Here is a 16,212-nt window from a genome sequence, read left to right as displayed (position 1 = left end):
TTAGGGTGTCCTGGTTACGGCGAGCTGCCCTTTAAGCAGAGAACGACATTCCCGAGACCGGCGCATGAAGTTTTATTATTTCTTTTATTTCGTCGAATAGGTCCAGTAAAGTACGATATGTAAGAATATACGCGGTCAGTACACTGATACACAAATGATCTTAGTGGGCTCCTGCTAACAAACAGTCGAAATGTTCACTACGAAGACTACCTCACACGTTTCGACGTCGTCAATTTAAGCGTAATCTCCAGGTCCTTTAAAGTCGCCTCGTCCATAAGTATGGTGTGGCCGCCACTGCACCAGCCTGCAGAGGAGGAAACCCAACCGTCGTAGTGCCCACAAAACGAAAGATGGCACCACGGAGTCCTGACGTCCGGCAGATTGAGTGGCGGGGAACTATACGTCGGATCGAGCACGGGACGCCGGTGTCTTTCCTCTGGTTGCATGGGAGGGCACACGGAGTGTTCCGCCGTGTCATCTTCCTCAACTTTGCCGTTGAATGACTGCGTGGCTACATTCAGGCTGTCCTATTTATCCTGGTTGAGGTCTACGGCGTACGGCTGCGTTACTGCATTCAGCCTTTTACATTTATTCTGCTCTCTGTGTTGTGAGATCCTCTAAAGGAAAAGCTCGAGGCTGTGCCTAATGAACGGCGGCGCAAGTTCGTGTGCGGCCAGGACGCTCTTGCAGAGCCCTCTATGGCTAGTTGGTTGTCCCTAGGCGGTAGGTGCAAAGGTAGTCCAGTCGAAGGCAATGCTCGAGCAAATCCAGACCCAGGGCCAGCAGCAGATGTTCACCACGCTCGCCGATCCCCTGGGCCAGAAGTGCAATCACTGGGAAAGCCCCCAACAGCGTTGCCATTCCTCGCCTGCGCAGCCTCTACGTCATCCTGGAGGCGCGCAACTGCTGCAGCACGGACCAGCGCGACGCCCACGCACATGTTGTCGCAGTGGACAGAGGACCTGGTGTCAGCAGCAGGAAAGGCAGGAGGTACAGGTGTGCGGCAGGAAAGCAGTCGCGCTGGCGGCTTCGTGGGCATTGACCTCCTAGGCGGGCTTGGCTAAACGGAGGTGAGCAGCTCAGCATTGCCACGAATCCATGTGCGTTCGTGCTGCACGAAAGGCGACCGTGCCTCGGGGGCAGCGAGTGGCAACTAGTCACGTGATTTCGGCATCCGGGAGCGGAGAAGCTTACAACAAGCGGCGGGTTGATGAAAGTCGTAGTGAACCAAGCCGAGCACACAGCCTGTTGTAAGTGGGGCAGTGATTCGCCGGATGGCTCGGCACGTTCCCAAAGCTGCCGCGTGTCCAGGATGATGTTCAGTGCTTCAGTGCTTTGGTGATGCGGTGAGCGTTCTGGCTGTCGAGGAAGCCACCACTGATTCGGTTTGAGAAGCGGGATCCACAGCTGCAGTAGCTGGTCGCCCTCACGTGCAGCGTCCTCGATGAAGGCGGTGAACTGGATTCCCGTAGCTAATTGCGCTTCGTCACCGCGATGTTGATGCGCTAACGCGGATGTTATTCGTAGCTGTGAACGCCTAGGTAGCATTTGGTGTTTCTGCACAGGTAGCTGCGGTATAGCACCCAGCGTAGAAACTCCGTGTTGTCCCAGCTTGACACGAAGGTGCGTCGTACATCCTCGTTCCTGGTACATCTGTACAGAGGCTCCGCCAACGTCGGCGCGTCTTGCCAGTTGGCGATGCTCAGGCGTTGGGGATCCTCTGGCCATGGCAATCTTGGTTTCCCTCGATGTGTTGGTGTGCGAGCACAGAGAAACAGGTAGCACTTCTTGTCCGTCTCGAACGATTGCTGCCGCTCGAAAATGGCGATTCGATGAACGAGCATCGGCTTCACGAGGACACGCGAGAGCGGTTCTTTCTCAGCGTGGAACGCCGCGTGTTCGGTTCTGAAAAAGTAAAGAAAAAGAATAGGCGTCGCAAACTGCTTACTGTGTATTTTGCATGATTTCGTTGTAAAATTTGTTAAGTGTGTACTTGTTTACTGAAGAGCAACAAATTTTTTGTATTACCACGTGATAAAAAAAGAAAAGGAACACGCAAACAAACTTATGAACGAAAAAGAGCATATGCAATCTCTGACGTGGCCCTATGCATCCGTGCAGCGTCAACATCGACGGTGCTGGTCAGACGCCGTGCGGTCAGACCTTTGCGTGAGACAGACGATAGCCATAAGGCAAGACAAACATCAGAAACAGAAAAAAACGACACACACAAACAAAATATTGGCTCATTTTATTAGATTGGCGCGTCACTAGGAATGCTTTAGCGACTCATAGTGTGCGACCAATTTGGGGGTAATAAAGCGCGTAGTAATGAGATCACTGTCGCTGTTACTGCGGCGCTCTTCGCAGGAATCTGCAAGTTCTTTTATGGTCGCGTCAGCAGTTAAGTGCGGTAGGAATCTAAGGTATATGCGCAGCGTAGATTTAATCTTTATATTATTATTCTCTCTTCACTTGTCACTGACTTGGTCAATGAGATTCAGATGAATAAACGATGGTTTGAAGTAAACAATTTTGGACAATTTTATAGTGCTTTCGTACCTCTTCCGCTTTAGCGTTTTTCTCTGAAGGAGCAAATGTTATATGGTGCGCTGATATGGTAGGGGAGGTGAAGCTCATGCTGTTATTATTATTATTATGATTATTATTATTATTATTATTCCTCGATTTGCCCCTCGTTAGTGTTAAGCTTCCTAGCTGTTAGTCCTCCTGCATTATTTTGTTATATGTCGTTGCTAAGGTGAATACTGAATGCTGAATCGGTTATTTTTCCGGGCCAAGTCCCTCAAGCCACTGGCGGCTTTGACAGGCCCGTTTATTGTACTTCGTGTTCCTTTGTGCAATTATTATTATTATTATTATCATTATTATTATTAGAAGCTGCTATTGTAGCTCTAGTGCGCAGCTGTGCGTGATTGTCAACGAACTATCTGCCTTTGTCTATAGAGTATCCACTGGTGTGCCCCAAGGTTCCGCGTTAAGTCCACTTCTCTTGTTATTTTTCATCAATGGCTTTTCCTCAGCAATCCAGTAGCCTTTATTTCTTCTTTACGCTCACGACATCAAACTAGTTAAGGACATTCACACTACTGAGGGCTGCCGTTCTCTGCAGTCCGACCTATTTTTCTCTGAAAGGTGCCAGATAAACGGACTGACTTTAAATTCATCTGAAACGCGAATTTTGTCGTATTCGATCGCGTGAAACCTGTAAAACAGTCTACTTTTATTCCGTGGACCGGGCGGTGTTTTAATAAGTCAATCAAAGAACGCCTATTGCTTACAAAGGTAGTACATATTGGGCAGAATATGCAAAAGGAGGTCCGATAGCTCAAGCCTGTAAGGGAACCTCCTGTTTTGAGATGCATGAAGAGAAGTGAGTAATCAACAGTGATTATACCTTATGAACGACTAATAAGCACAACTATTAAACATAATTCAAAGAAACAGAAAACGGTAGTGTAAGGACCATCTATTAGAAACGGGATTAGGTTTCTTTCTTTATTGCATCAAAGGATGCACGTTATATTCCCGATTTTTTTTTTTGTTTTGTAAGCACAATGAACTGGTACATAATCGCTCTCTACATATCTGTAACATGATAAAGGGTCTACTAGCTATCTAACACATGAATCCTGTGTGACCTTTTCTATATGTATATCTATCTGCGTGATCTATGTACACATGTATGCATTTCATACTTCTTATTTGATGTATTAGAAGTCACTTTCTTTCCTTCATCGGCTGTACATTGAGTGCAACTGTAATTTTAATATAATGTGCACCTTACTGTATATGTTATTGAACGCGTAAATGCTGTATGAACTGAACGGGGGCAGGGGCCCAGTCAGGCTATTTCAGCCTTTAGTCTCTGCCTCCGCAGGAAATACCCTGAAAAAAGGTGATTTTGATTTGATTTGATTTGATATTATATCGTTTAGCCCGTTATCCCATAATGTTACTGTTGCAACTTGGGCTTTGTGCCATTCATAGTTACTGTATACTTTTGGTAGCATACTGTTGTTATTCAAAGCAAACCTGGTGTTATTGGAATTGTAAAGGGATACGTCGTCCGTTACATTTATTTGTCATATACATTAATATAACTCAATAGTGTGAAATCGCGCAAGGAATTCGAATAGCATTTTTATTCAGCGTGTTCGGAAAAAGGCAATGAGTCTATATTTAAGCATCGTTTCCTGACCTCATGTACCAACTTTTCAAGTCTGAGTAATCCTCGTATACACTTCCGCCAATTAGCTGCAGACGTAGTGGACCGACGTCCTCTTCTTATGCAAAATGATTCCCAGAATTATTACGTGTTCCGTTCTACTATAGCTTCTCTTTCACTGAGGGTTCTGCGGATGAGTATACTTGGGAATACCTTCCGCGTTCCTGCAAATTTCGGCACACTCACCTCTCAGAGGAATGCGCTGTCACTTTCTCCATGTTTATATCTTTCAAAACGTGCTGTCTTCCTTTATTTCCAAGCTTCCTACTTTTTCTTCAGTCGTCTTTCTAGCTGCACTCCTCTCCTGTCTTCTCATAGTTTCTGCCTTCGTCCGTAGATGCGCTGTCTCTCTCAGTAATGTGGTATTACAGGATTGTTACTAAATATGATGCCATTTATCCCGCTATTTCTGGTTTTTCATTTTTCTTTTTATCTTAACACTTTGTGATTTTAGTTGTGCTGGGATGCGCTATGAACAGAACAACACAGCATGGCACAGTGATAAAGATGCGGGAGCGCTCTAGCAACTGACGTTTACGGAAACTCCCCGTGTTCATATATACACATCGCTGCACAGCCACTTGACGCGTCCTATGTATATTACTTACGAGTCAAGAAGCAAAACAATACTGATAGCCATCTGCGTAATCGTACTAGTACTAGAATATGTTTATTTAATGGCACCAATTTAAAGAAAAGCACATGGAACATCGCACTATAATTTATGGAAGATCGATCTGTAAATACAGAAGTGGAGCGCTTCTGCGAGTTGCGCAGGTGCTCACAATAACTCCACCAAGCATGACAGACCCGGAGTAGCGCAATACGACAATACGACCAAGAATAAGAAAGACTCACACACAGCGCTAACTTGCAATTCAATGTATGTGTACGCGCTGTGTTCGTGTCTTTCTTATTCCTGGTCGTAAATCTAAACCAACTAGATAGGCAACGTGGCCCACAAAGCAACGTGCTCATAGAATCCGCCCCGTCTGCTAATAGACTCGAACAAGCCCAGTTGCTCTACACGCTACCCGCGATTTCCAAAACGTCTGTTCGAACTAAAGAAAAAAAAATACACATGGCATTTCCGCGTTTCATATTGGTGGTACGGCCATTTCCGCTGGCAGAGAGATAAACCTGAGAGCTTACTTTTTTTCAGCGGTAGCACTTAGTTCAAAGGGCCATGTAAGACAATGCATTTCGAATCATGTGCATGCAGTTTATAATTTTGATCACAGTTGGTGGCGTGTTACATGCGATAAATCAGCGCGACTGTTGATGCGTCGCTTCTGACAGTGATTCACTTGGAAAGGGCGCCGTGTGCCACGATACAGCTGCGCGGGCAACACTTTTTTACATCATCGTCTCTGGTATACAATGCCCTGTTCAGATGGCCACAATGTCTAACTTCTTTTTTTTCACAGTTACATGCAGACTACTGAAGACGATGGGTGGTTTCATAGATACTGCGTGAAGCCGGTATGATACAGCCTGTGGGAAGGATAACATGAAGCCTACAGACAACATCGGAGCAATAACCTACACGAGCACATCCAAAGATTACCCCAGTCTCGTTAAGAGCTTTCCGCATACTTCACAAAATATGTCTCTGCCATTAAAGATCGGTGCGTGTCCTTTTTGCTGCGGCGATAAAGTTTGTTCGCGTAATTAGGAACGCCTTTCAGATATTTTGCCATTACGGCGGTTCTCTCTTGCAGCCGTGGACGCTGCTCACGCGTTTCCTAACTGTACAACTATTCTTCCTGTGCGTCACTTTCTACTGAACATTCATTGATTTAAATTGATATAGAGATATTGCTAAATGGCTCGAAAATATGCTCTGTAGTGCACACAAGTGAAGTGATGGACCTGCGACGGTGGGCATGACGGACAGCAGTGATCCCATCTACCATAAGCTAATGATAAGTGCTTACTGTGACTTACGGCTACAGCTAAAAAATGTGTCTCGGAAGGCTTCACGTCGAATTAAATTTCCTTTATTGTGCCTGATAGGACATATGAAGATCATACAAAAGATGCTACGTGGCAGTTGTACATTAATAATTAGAATGGTTCGTGTGCAATAAGGCTTTTAAAGAGACAAAATCGTTATCATGAACCAGACTGCTCGCACACTTCACACCGTCATGAAGGCATGTGCAAAGTCCGAGGCGCACATTGTGTCGACTCATCCAACCACAGTTGTCCAGATCGCTCCACGAGCCCCCGCAGCAGGAACCCACGTCACGCACAAGAATGCAATAGATGTACGTTCCACTCCAAGCCTGCCGTCTTGAGGAGCAGAATCCACGCCTCCATCTGCTGGTTGCCGCTAATGGCAGTAGCCTCGACGACCACCACAAAAAGGGTTTCCATAATTAGTTGCGCTGAATCAGCACATGGTATATAGCCGTGTGTTAGCTCATCTGTTCCTGTTGGGTTCCGACCTCTTTCCGACACTTCCGAAGATGAGCGAGTGAATGGCCCCTCCAGGTGTCACACAGTCTTCGTAGACACTCACACCAGTCATACCGAGACCTGATGGCGAATGCCGCGCGATGACCGTGATCGTGTCGCCATCATCGTCTTCAGGATCGCTCACTGAAACAAAGCCAGGGGAAGGTGGTGGAGTCTCCTCGGTTGTAGTTTTTGGCGATAGTGGCGGTGTCTCCTCGTCGATCTTGCCCTCTTCCGCCATAGAACCCCTCTCTGCCTACTGTACTTCAGCAAGTGTCGCGCTTTCGAGGGTGGAGAATCGTCCACCTGGGTCGGCGCGCACAAAACCTCGCTGTATACTCGCCACCGGCATCGTTGTCGCAACACGGCTGGAACACTTTATACAGGAGGAAGCTGAGCTCTGACGGACCCGACGCGAGGTTCCGGTGTCTTTCGTCTGGCTGCATGGGAGCGCACACTAAGTCTTCCACCACGTTGTCTTCGCCAGCTTCGTCATTGTATGACTGTGTGACGCCGTTCAGTCTGTCGTGCTCATCCTGGTCGACGTCTGCTGCATACGGCTGTGTTACTGCATTCAACCTCTGATCGTATTCTTGCTCCGTGTATTCTGCCATTTTGCCAAGGAAAAGCTCGAGGCTCTGCCTAATGAGCGGCGGCGAAAGCTCCATTGCGGCCACGACGTTCTTGCAGAGGCATCTATGGCTGGCTTCGTGGAGGCGGGGGATGCAGAGATAGTTCCGTTGAAGCCGATGGTGGAACAGGTCGAGACCCAGTGACAGCAGCAGATGTTCGCGCAGCTGGCCTGTCTCGAGTGCCAGAAGTGCAAGCGCTGTGAGGGCCTGAGCAGTGTCGCCATTCTGCATTTTCGCAGCCTCTACGACGTTATCCTGGAGACGCGCAACTGCTGCGGCATGGACTTGCGCGACATACACGCAACTATCGTCAAAAAGGCAAGAGACGTCGGTGGCAGCAGCCGGAAAGGCAAAATGTTGAGGCGCGTCGCAGGGAAAGGTCCAGCCCGCCGGCTTGTTGTGGAATGATCTTACAGGTGGTCTTGACGTAGGCGGAGGTGAGCTGTACAGCAGTTCTTTGAATGCTGGAGTATTCGTGCTCAACGAGAGGGGAACGTGCGTCGGTGGTGGCCAACGGCAACCAGTCACGTCATTTTGGCATCTGGGCGCCGAGAACCTCACAACAAGCTGCGTGTGGATGTAACTAGCTGCGGCCCACGCCGTGCACACGGCCCGTTGTATGGGCCGCAGCAGCGCTTGGCCCCATGGCTTGGTGCGTTCCGATAGCTTCGGAGTGTCAAGCATGCTTGTCCGTGTGGCAGCACGTTGGTGATGCGCAGACGCAGATCGTTGTTGCTGCCGAGGAAGGCGAAGCTCAGGCCTCGTGAGAAGCAGAATCCACATCTGCTGGCGGTGGTTGCCGTCACTAGAGGCGGCCTCGGAGATCGAAGCGAACAGGATTCCTGTACCTAGATGTCCTGCGTCAGAGCGTTGGTCATGCGCTGACGGACGTTGCTTTTGTTGCCGGAGAAAGTGCAACTCAGACGTCTTCGGGAGCACAATCGACGGATGCAGCTGCTCGTCGCCGTCAATGGCAATGACTTCGACGAACGTCGCAAACAGGATTCCCATTGGAAGTTGCACTGCGCAAGCACGATGAGAATGCGCTGACGGAGATCGTTTTCGCTGCCGAGAACGCCAAAGTAGTGCTCAGTGGCCTGAGATGGGTGGATGCCTAGTAGGACCAAGCGCCAAAGCTCCGGTGTCTCGCGGCCTGTCACGAAGGGGCATCGAACATTCTCGCTTCTCCTGTATCTGTGCAGCGGCTCCGGCAACGCAGACACGTCCTCACATTCGGTGATGTTCAGGCTTTGTGGATCCTCTGGCCGTGGCGATGCTGCCTTATGTCGCTATTGATCGCGCGCTACCCCAGTGAATCAGGATGACTTTCTTGTTGGACAAGAGCTTAAGCTACTGCTTGAAAACGGCGATTCGATGAATGAGCGTCAACTGCACGAGGACGCGCGGGTCTACTTCTTTCTCATCGTTCCACGTCTCGTGCTCGGTTGTGAAGAAGTAAAAAAACAATTCATGCAGAAATTTATGTGTTAGACCCGGCGTGGTTAGTTAGTCGCTATGATGTTGTGCTGCTAAGCACGAGGTCGCGGGATGGAATCCAGGCCACCGTGGCCGCATTTCGAGGGGGCTAAATACAAAAACACCCGTGTACTAAGATTTAGGTGCACGTTAAAGAACCCCAGGTGGTCCAAATATCCGTAGTGCCCCACTACGAGGTGCCTCATAATCAGATGGTGGTTTTGGCACGTGAAACTAAAAGTTTGTCATAATTTAAATTTTCTTTTGTTGACTAAGTATACGTAAGGCTTGTGCGACTTGTGTATTTCCACAGAGCTCGGTGCATTAGCCATGTCATGGATATTGATCCGACCAGTATAACCCCTTATCAACCCTCATCGATCGTTCGCATACCATTTTTCATAGCGAACATGATAAGGTAGGTTTAAGATAGAGTTCCATGGCGCAATCCAAGTCTGTGCCTTTGGTGGGAGTCGAAGCCATGACCTTTGGTGTTAATTAAGGTGAACTAAGGTTAATTTATCGAAGCCATTGCGAAACCACCAGTACATTTTCTGAGGGAGGTACGTAATGATTTATTGATGGTTCAGATGCTTGTTTTGAGCTCGTTCTTTGTTGAAACGTACGGTGGTCTGTGTGTTTTATGCGCGATTGCAATGAATGTATGCACTGTTCGCTTCACTTTGCTGAGCACTTGTAGCCTCTGCCTGTAGCCAGTGCATTTTTTTGCTTGCTTACGGGGGTATGAGCCATTCATTGTCTTACGTGGCGGACCAATTTCTCGTTGGGTAGGTATAGAAATGCTTACTCATTTAAAAGGCTACGGCTCTCACCACTACTGTTTCCCTGGTAACTCATTGTGGAGTTCTGGGACGTTAGACCCTGTAGCTGCTGTAGGAAACCATTCATGCCCCAAGCGTCTCAACGCTCTGCATAGCTCGAGGGAAGCGGGAAAAAGTGCTGTTAGGCAATTACAGGCAAGAGTTCGATGCCAATCGCGCTGCAGCGTGGGGGGAACTGGTTCCAAACGAGCAGCTCCTATTCTAGATGGCAGACGACGTCGACACGCCTAATCTCGAGGAGGTAGAAAAATAAAGCGTCGATTTAAAATCATTATTCTCATGACGAGGAATATTTGATGGAATATGGATATTTATCTCTCTGCGTAATTTCGCAGAGAACAAAGCCGGTCACTCGCACAATTGTAGTGCTTGTAGGATCAGTGAAAATGGCTCTACCTTGATTCTTCCGCTTCGCGGCCATTCTGTTGTCCACACGGTGCATGAGAACATCAGCAGAAAATACCTCAGCCTCGTTGGGACGCTTTAGAATACTTTCCGTATGGTTTGTAATTAGAAAAAAAAAAACCCAATTCAGTGCCATTCTGCTGTGTGAAGGTTGGATGACCAGCGAAGCTGTGTATGTGGGCCTTTTAATGGCGAACTGTCCATTGCCGGGCTTCAAACGCGGTATGCACATAAATGGAAGGCGAGGTGCGACTAGTCGCTCCTCCACGATGTTGAGCCTCGGAAGACGATGAGGCATCGGGGGGTGTACATACCCATGTATTCTTGCAAAATGCCGCACGACGTCTTTCGCTAACGAATCCCGGCACCTAGGACAGACACGCAGCTCACCGCTCTCCGAGGGCACACACTTCTCGTCCGTAGTCTAGGCGATCGTGCGTTGGTCGACGTCCCACGGTGCAGTAGTAGTTGTGAGGTCACTCGAAAAGCAACGCAGACATAGCCGACGCGCGCCAAAGTGTAGTATCTCTTCCTATAAGCTTAATATCTGATACAGGTTGTATTGGGACCTAAGATATCATACTTATGTTTGCAAGTTGGTGGAGTGCTTAACGCCTACTTCACCTCCGCCGCGGGTCGGTCCGGTATTGCACTATCTTCGCGATCGGTCAACGTATGGGGGGAAATTCTCGATCTGTACGGCTTGATAGACGAACTCAATTTTTCCAGAAGCGAGCCATGTAGACCTTTGCTGTAATAATTGCCGTATTTCTGTTTTGTTTCGCCGCCTGCTGCGTTAGTTTAATGGTGTTGCGCCGGTAAGCTCTAGGTCCTGGGTTCGTTCCCGGCCGCGGTGGCCGTAGTTCGAAAAGGGCGAAGCGCGAAAAAAAGAAGAAGAAAGAAGATGCTCGTGTACTTAGAATAAAGCTGGCGGTGAATTAAAAAGCCCCGCTGGCCAAATTAATCCGGTACCTTCAACTATGGGGTGTCTCATAAACAGATCTTAGTTTTGGCGCGTAAGACCACTGAAGTTAACTGAAAATTTTGTCCTCGTCATTCAATCAGACGACTCTTCTAGATACCTTGCCACTACGGCGATTTGCTATTGCTACTATCGGCGCTCCTCGCATGTTTTCTAATCGTACACCTACTCCATGTGTGTCACTTTCTTTTATTGATATTTTGTTATTCTCTATACATTATGGCACGCAAGTGATCGAGTGGCGGGGGCTATCATGGCTGACAACAATGATGACGTCAGCGATAAGCTAAAGACATCGTGGTTTCTGAGAGTTACGCGGAAAGCCTAAAAAAGTATCTTCGAGATTCGTGCGTCCGATCAGTTTCTTTTATTGTCTCAAATAAGCGCAATGAATGACTATTGTGAAGATACTATGAGACGACTACACTTACGTATGAATGGAAGGTGTGGGCCAGTTTTATTAAACAGACAAAAATGTTTGCGATCAACGTGACTCATTGCGCATAAGACGGCGTCATGAAGGAATGCGCAACGTGTGAGGCCACCACTGGCGTCGACTGGTCTAACCGCAGGCTGTCTCGGACGCTCCGCGAGTCTTCGCAGCAGAACGTCACGCGACAGACAAAAAGTACCGTGACTACGCTTTGCACTCCGAGCCCGCTGTCTTGAGAAGCAGGATCCATACTTCCTAGCTGCTGGTCGCTGTTGGATGCAGAGTATTCAGCTCCTGGTCTGGCGCCTTGTGCAGAGATGGTCACACCCAACAACGACGGTGGGAGGGTCCACTACGTCGAAGCAGCACAGAAGAGATACAGAGTTTACAACCAAATACAACCAAATACAACCAGATTTGACCCGCCGTGGTTGCTCAGTGACTATGGTGTTAGGCTGCTGAGCACCAGGTCGCGGGATCGAATCCCGACCACGGCGCCCGCATTTCGATGGGGGCGAAATGCGAAAATACCCATGTACTTAGATTTAGGTGCACGTTAAAGAACCCCAGGAGGTCGATATTTCCGGAGTCCTCCACTACGGGGTGCCTCATAATCTGAAAGTGGTTTTGGCACGTAAAACCCCATAATTTAATTTAAATTTTTTAAACCAGATTTGGGACGCAGAGACCGTCGTCAGCTCGAACCTGGTCGACAAGAACTCAAGGCAGCAGGTTGCCAACACTGCTGAGGTACTGCAGGGCTAAGATGCAAAGAACACCGCAAAGAATACCGAGAAATTGGACCGTCGCATACTTAGCATATAATGCCATCACTGGTGAATTCTAATTACAGGAAGCACTGATAAATAGATCAGCAGTTGGCGTGCTAAAAGAGGTATTATAAGCATACAGAATGAACTGTTCGTACATTGCACTTATTTTTTGTATCTTAGAAAACGTCCTGATGCCGCAGGCCATTACACAGCAAGTGAGAGTAACATAAGGAATTGTAAATAAGTAATTTTACCTGCGCCAAGAGAATGTACTTGATGCGACCAACTATTCCTGTTTTGCGAACAATGTTTTGGATCAGACTTGTATGACTATCCTAGGACATATTCGCAGAAAAGGCCGCTCGTAGGTGCCTAAAATGATAAACAAGTTAAATGGTACGACAGTTTAAAACAATATCTACATTTGAAAGGATTTCTTTGTTCTTTGGTCTCAAAATAATTGCCTTTATTTTGCTGTAATTAATTTTTACGCCATTCGGTAACGACCATACTGCTAAGTTTTGTACTTTACAATTGCCATTGTGTATGTATTAAAATTTATGTAGGCTATTACCTGAAAAGAAAATGCTGGTGTTATCCGTATGTATAATAAGTTTTGCACTGCAATTATTACGTATACCACATCATCAATGTATAAAGTAAACAACACGTGACCTAATATACTCCCGTGCGGTACTTCGTAAACTGCCTTCATATCTCGTCACCTTGGTTTTTTTATTTCGACGATTTGTTGCCAATGGCATAGGCAAGATTTTGTTAGTTCCTGTTTGAGACCCGGTGTGCCATAATAATTAAACATTTTTGTTCGAAACTTTTGGTTAACTAAAACAGATACATCTGTATGAACAACAAACAGTCGAACCGTTATAGGTTTCTTTTCAAAATGTGTTATAATGTATTCTTTTTACTGAAAGAAAGCTGTTTTTGTAGATTTACTTTTGCAAAATCTACAACAACAACAACAACAACTAGCTTTTCCAAGAGCCAAGTCGAGTCCCAAACTTTGGCTATAGTATTATGCCGAGCACATCGTTTACTTGTGGATTAGTTCGGTGTCATATCTTTACACGCAGTGATTAGTTTCTTCTTCGGCGCCTACATTTTGTAACCTGATGAGATGACCAAACAAGAGAGAGAGAGAGAGAGAGAGAGAGAGAGAGAGAGAACAACTTTATTGAAAATGCCTGCAGGATCGGTTAGGCTCCCTCCACGCAGGGAGGACAAGCTTTTACCGCGACGCGGCCTCTACGTCAGTCTCGTGCGTTGTGCTCCTCGAGGTCTTGGTTCCTCGCTACTTCCGCGGGTCTGAGAGGGCCGCCGCCCCCTTCGTAAAAAAATTTACAAAGCGAGCATAATGATATAATGTTAGCTATATACTTCAACAAAAAGAACAAATGCTGAAAATATTGATACAATATATTTATTTTAATAGCTGCATCTACTGAGCGACCTCTCTGCCTTTCTGTAACTAAATTTCTTTCTCATTTTTCTGTCTACATCTATAGAGATAAAGGGTCAGCAATGTGACCTAAAGTACATGGTACGTATAGGGCCTAACCTCTTCTCTAAAATAATATTATATAGCATTCAGCTAACCGCTTTAAGAACAATTCGCCTCGCTAAAATTCCAACTTATCCGTCGGAATACGTATTTCGATAGGGGCGAAATGCAAAAACACCCGTGTACTTCGATTTAGGCGGACATTAAGGATTACATGACCGGGGTTGTTGGAGAAGTATGGGAGAGGCCTTTGCCCTGCAGTGGGCGTAACCAGGCTGATGATGATGATGATGATGATGATGATGATGATGATGATGATGATGATGATAAGGATTACCAAGAGGGCAAAATTAATCCGGAGTTGCCCGCTACGGCGTGCCTCATCATGAGATCGCGATTTTGAAAAGTAAAACCCCCATGATATATATTTTTTAAAATCGGTCTGCACTGCACAATAGTTTGGTAGTAGTTGACATGAAGATGTGCTTAGACGGGATGAAAATATGTTCCTCAGTGCGCGGAAGTGATATAGCCGCAGTGGATCCTATGGCGGACGACGATTATATCAACGACAGGTTACCGTGTCATGCTTTCTGTGACTTACGTAGGCAGCTTAAAAAGATATTCCCGAGACCTGCCCGTCAATTCAAAGCCGGCCTCTTATCTCCAGAAAACATATATAACGTGTCTTGTTAGTTCAGTGAAGACAACGGGGAAACCTGCTGCGCATGAAACGCATGAAAGTCGGCAGAAAACGGGTATTATATAAACATTTCCAGCAATTTTGTCATGACAAAACATCGAGCTTTATCCACACATCACCACCAGCATCACCCCTATTTCCAACGAACGTGAACACACTGTCGCGTACAGTTCTCTTAGGACTAAAAAATACTGCGGCTAACAGTCGTAAAACACTTTGAGAAACCTTATTTGAGAACTTTTTGCAAAACCCATCTTTGACTGATTCTTTTTGCAATTCCGCCCACGCATCCGTGATAAGAATTCCTCCTTCCTTTACCATGTCAATTTTAAGGCGAGTTAAGTTCTTTCAGGAGATTAGCGAAACTTAGAAGGAATTTCGTAAAATAAGCTTGTGGGACCTTTCAAAACTAGAGTAAGTAATTTGCCGCGAAGGCTACGCAGTTTAAACTACGCAGTTGATATTTTGCGTGCACATTACACATAACGTTCTGCTGACGTTCCCCAAATCCTTGAAGGAACCAAATAAAGTTTCTCTCTCTCTCCCTCTCCCCCCCCCCCCCCCCCAAATATAACACAGCTTCCGCTCTTGGTTCTTCCAGGGTAGTGGGAAATTTGTACGCATTTCATATGACGCCTCTGTGTATGTAGAAAACGAGGGTTTAGCAATGCTCACTTAGACCTTAACTAACCAACACATTTGTATATGTGACTGCAATGCACGCCTAATATATCCCCGTTTCCCTCAGATATAAGCTGGCTGAATGATCTAGATTTTTAATGTCAACGTGAGAACACGCATATAACGTATTCGAGCACTTCTGGTTACAATAAGATCTTTCAGGGAAACTGGTGCGTAACTTCGTAGTGTCACCACTAATCATGGATTGCATAATTATATAAGCAGACAACTATTTTAGATATATTGTTATTACGGCGGTTTTCTATCGGTAGCCTGGACAATCTTCAGGCGTGTTCGTTAAGCACATACATATTCATCCCGTTGATGATGATGGTGATTATGTTATGATAAGGACGATCCTTCGAAATATGGCACGTACCCACTATGAGAGACGTGCCAGAAACCCGGTGAATGTACGTACAGATAATTGCAGGAAATAATGAAGACGTGGTAAAGCTAAAATTTCGAACAATCGTGGTATTATTTGTTCGGCGATATTGCACAACCGGTTGAATACGTGCTCTTCAGTACGCGTAAGTGATCGAGCGGCGGTGGTGCTCATGGCTGACAACGACGATAGTCTCATCCATAAGTTAGGGAGTCCTAGTTACGCCGAGCTGCCCTTTAGGCAGAAAATGACATCCCCGAGTTTTATTATTTTTTTATTCCGTCGAATAGGTCCAGTAAAGTACGATATTTAAGAATATACGCGGTCCGTACACTGATACACAAATGAATACACAAACAGTCGAAATGTTTACTGCGAAGACTACTTCACACATTCCGACATCGTCAATTTAAGCGCAATCTTTATGTCCTTAAAGGTCGGCTCGTCCACCGATATGGTGTGTCAGCCACTGCGCAAGCGTACACAGAAGGAAACGCAACCATCGTAGTGCCCACAAGACGACAGATGGCAGCACAGAGTCCTGAGGTACTCCACATTGAGTGGCGGGGCAACTACTTCGGACCCGGCACGTGGCGCCGGTGTCTTTGCTCCGGTTGCGAGGGAGGACACACGGAGGGGTCCGCGGCGTCATCTTCGTCAACTTTG

The 16,212-nt window shown here is 46.7% G+C and overlaps 1 protein-coding gene and 1 pseudogene across 2 annotated transcripts in view; both read left to right on the top strand.

The window, feature by feature from the left end:
- Idua (alpha-L-iduronidase) overlaps positions 1-16,212 on the top strand; it is a 355,977-nt gene that overhangs the window by 111,536 nt on the left and 228,229 nt on the right. The gene's annotated exons all lie outside the window — the stretch shown is intronic.
- Positions 10,563-10,742, top strand: LOC126546400 (U2 spliceosomal RNA; annotated as a pseudogene).

The sequence above is a fragment of the Dermacentor andersoni genome, chromosome 1 (genome assembly GCF_023375885.2).
Source record: "Dermacentor andersoni chromosome 1, qqDerAnde1_hic_scaffold, whole genome shotgun sequence".
Lineage (NCBI taxonomy): Eukaryota > Metazoa > Arthropoda > Arachnida > Ixodida > Ixodidae > Dermacentor > Dermacentor andersoni.
This window is presented reverse-complemented; position numbering and strand designations above follow the sequence as displayed.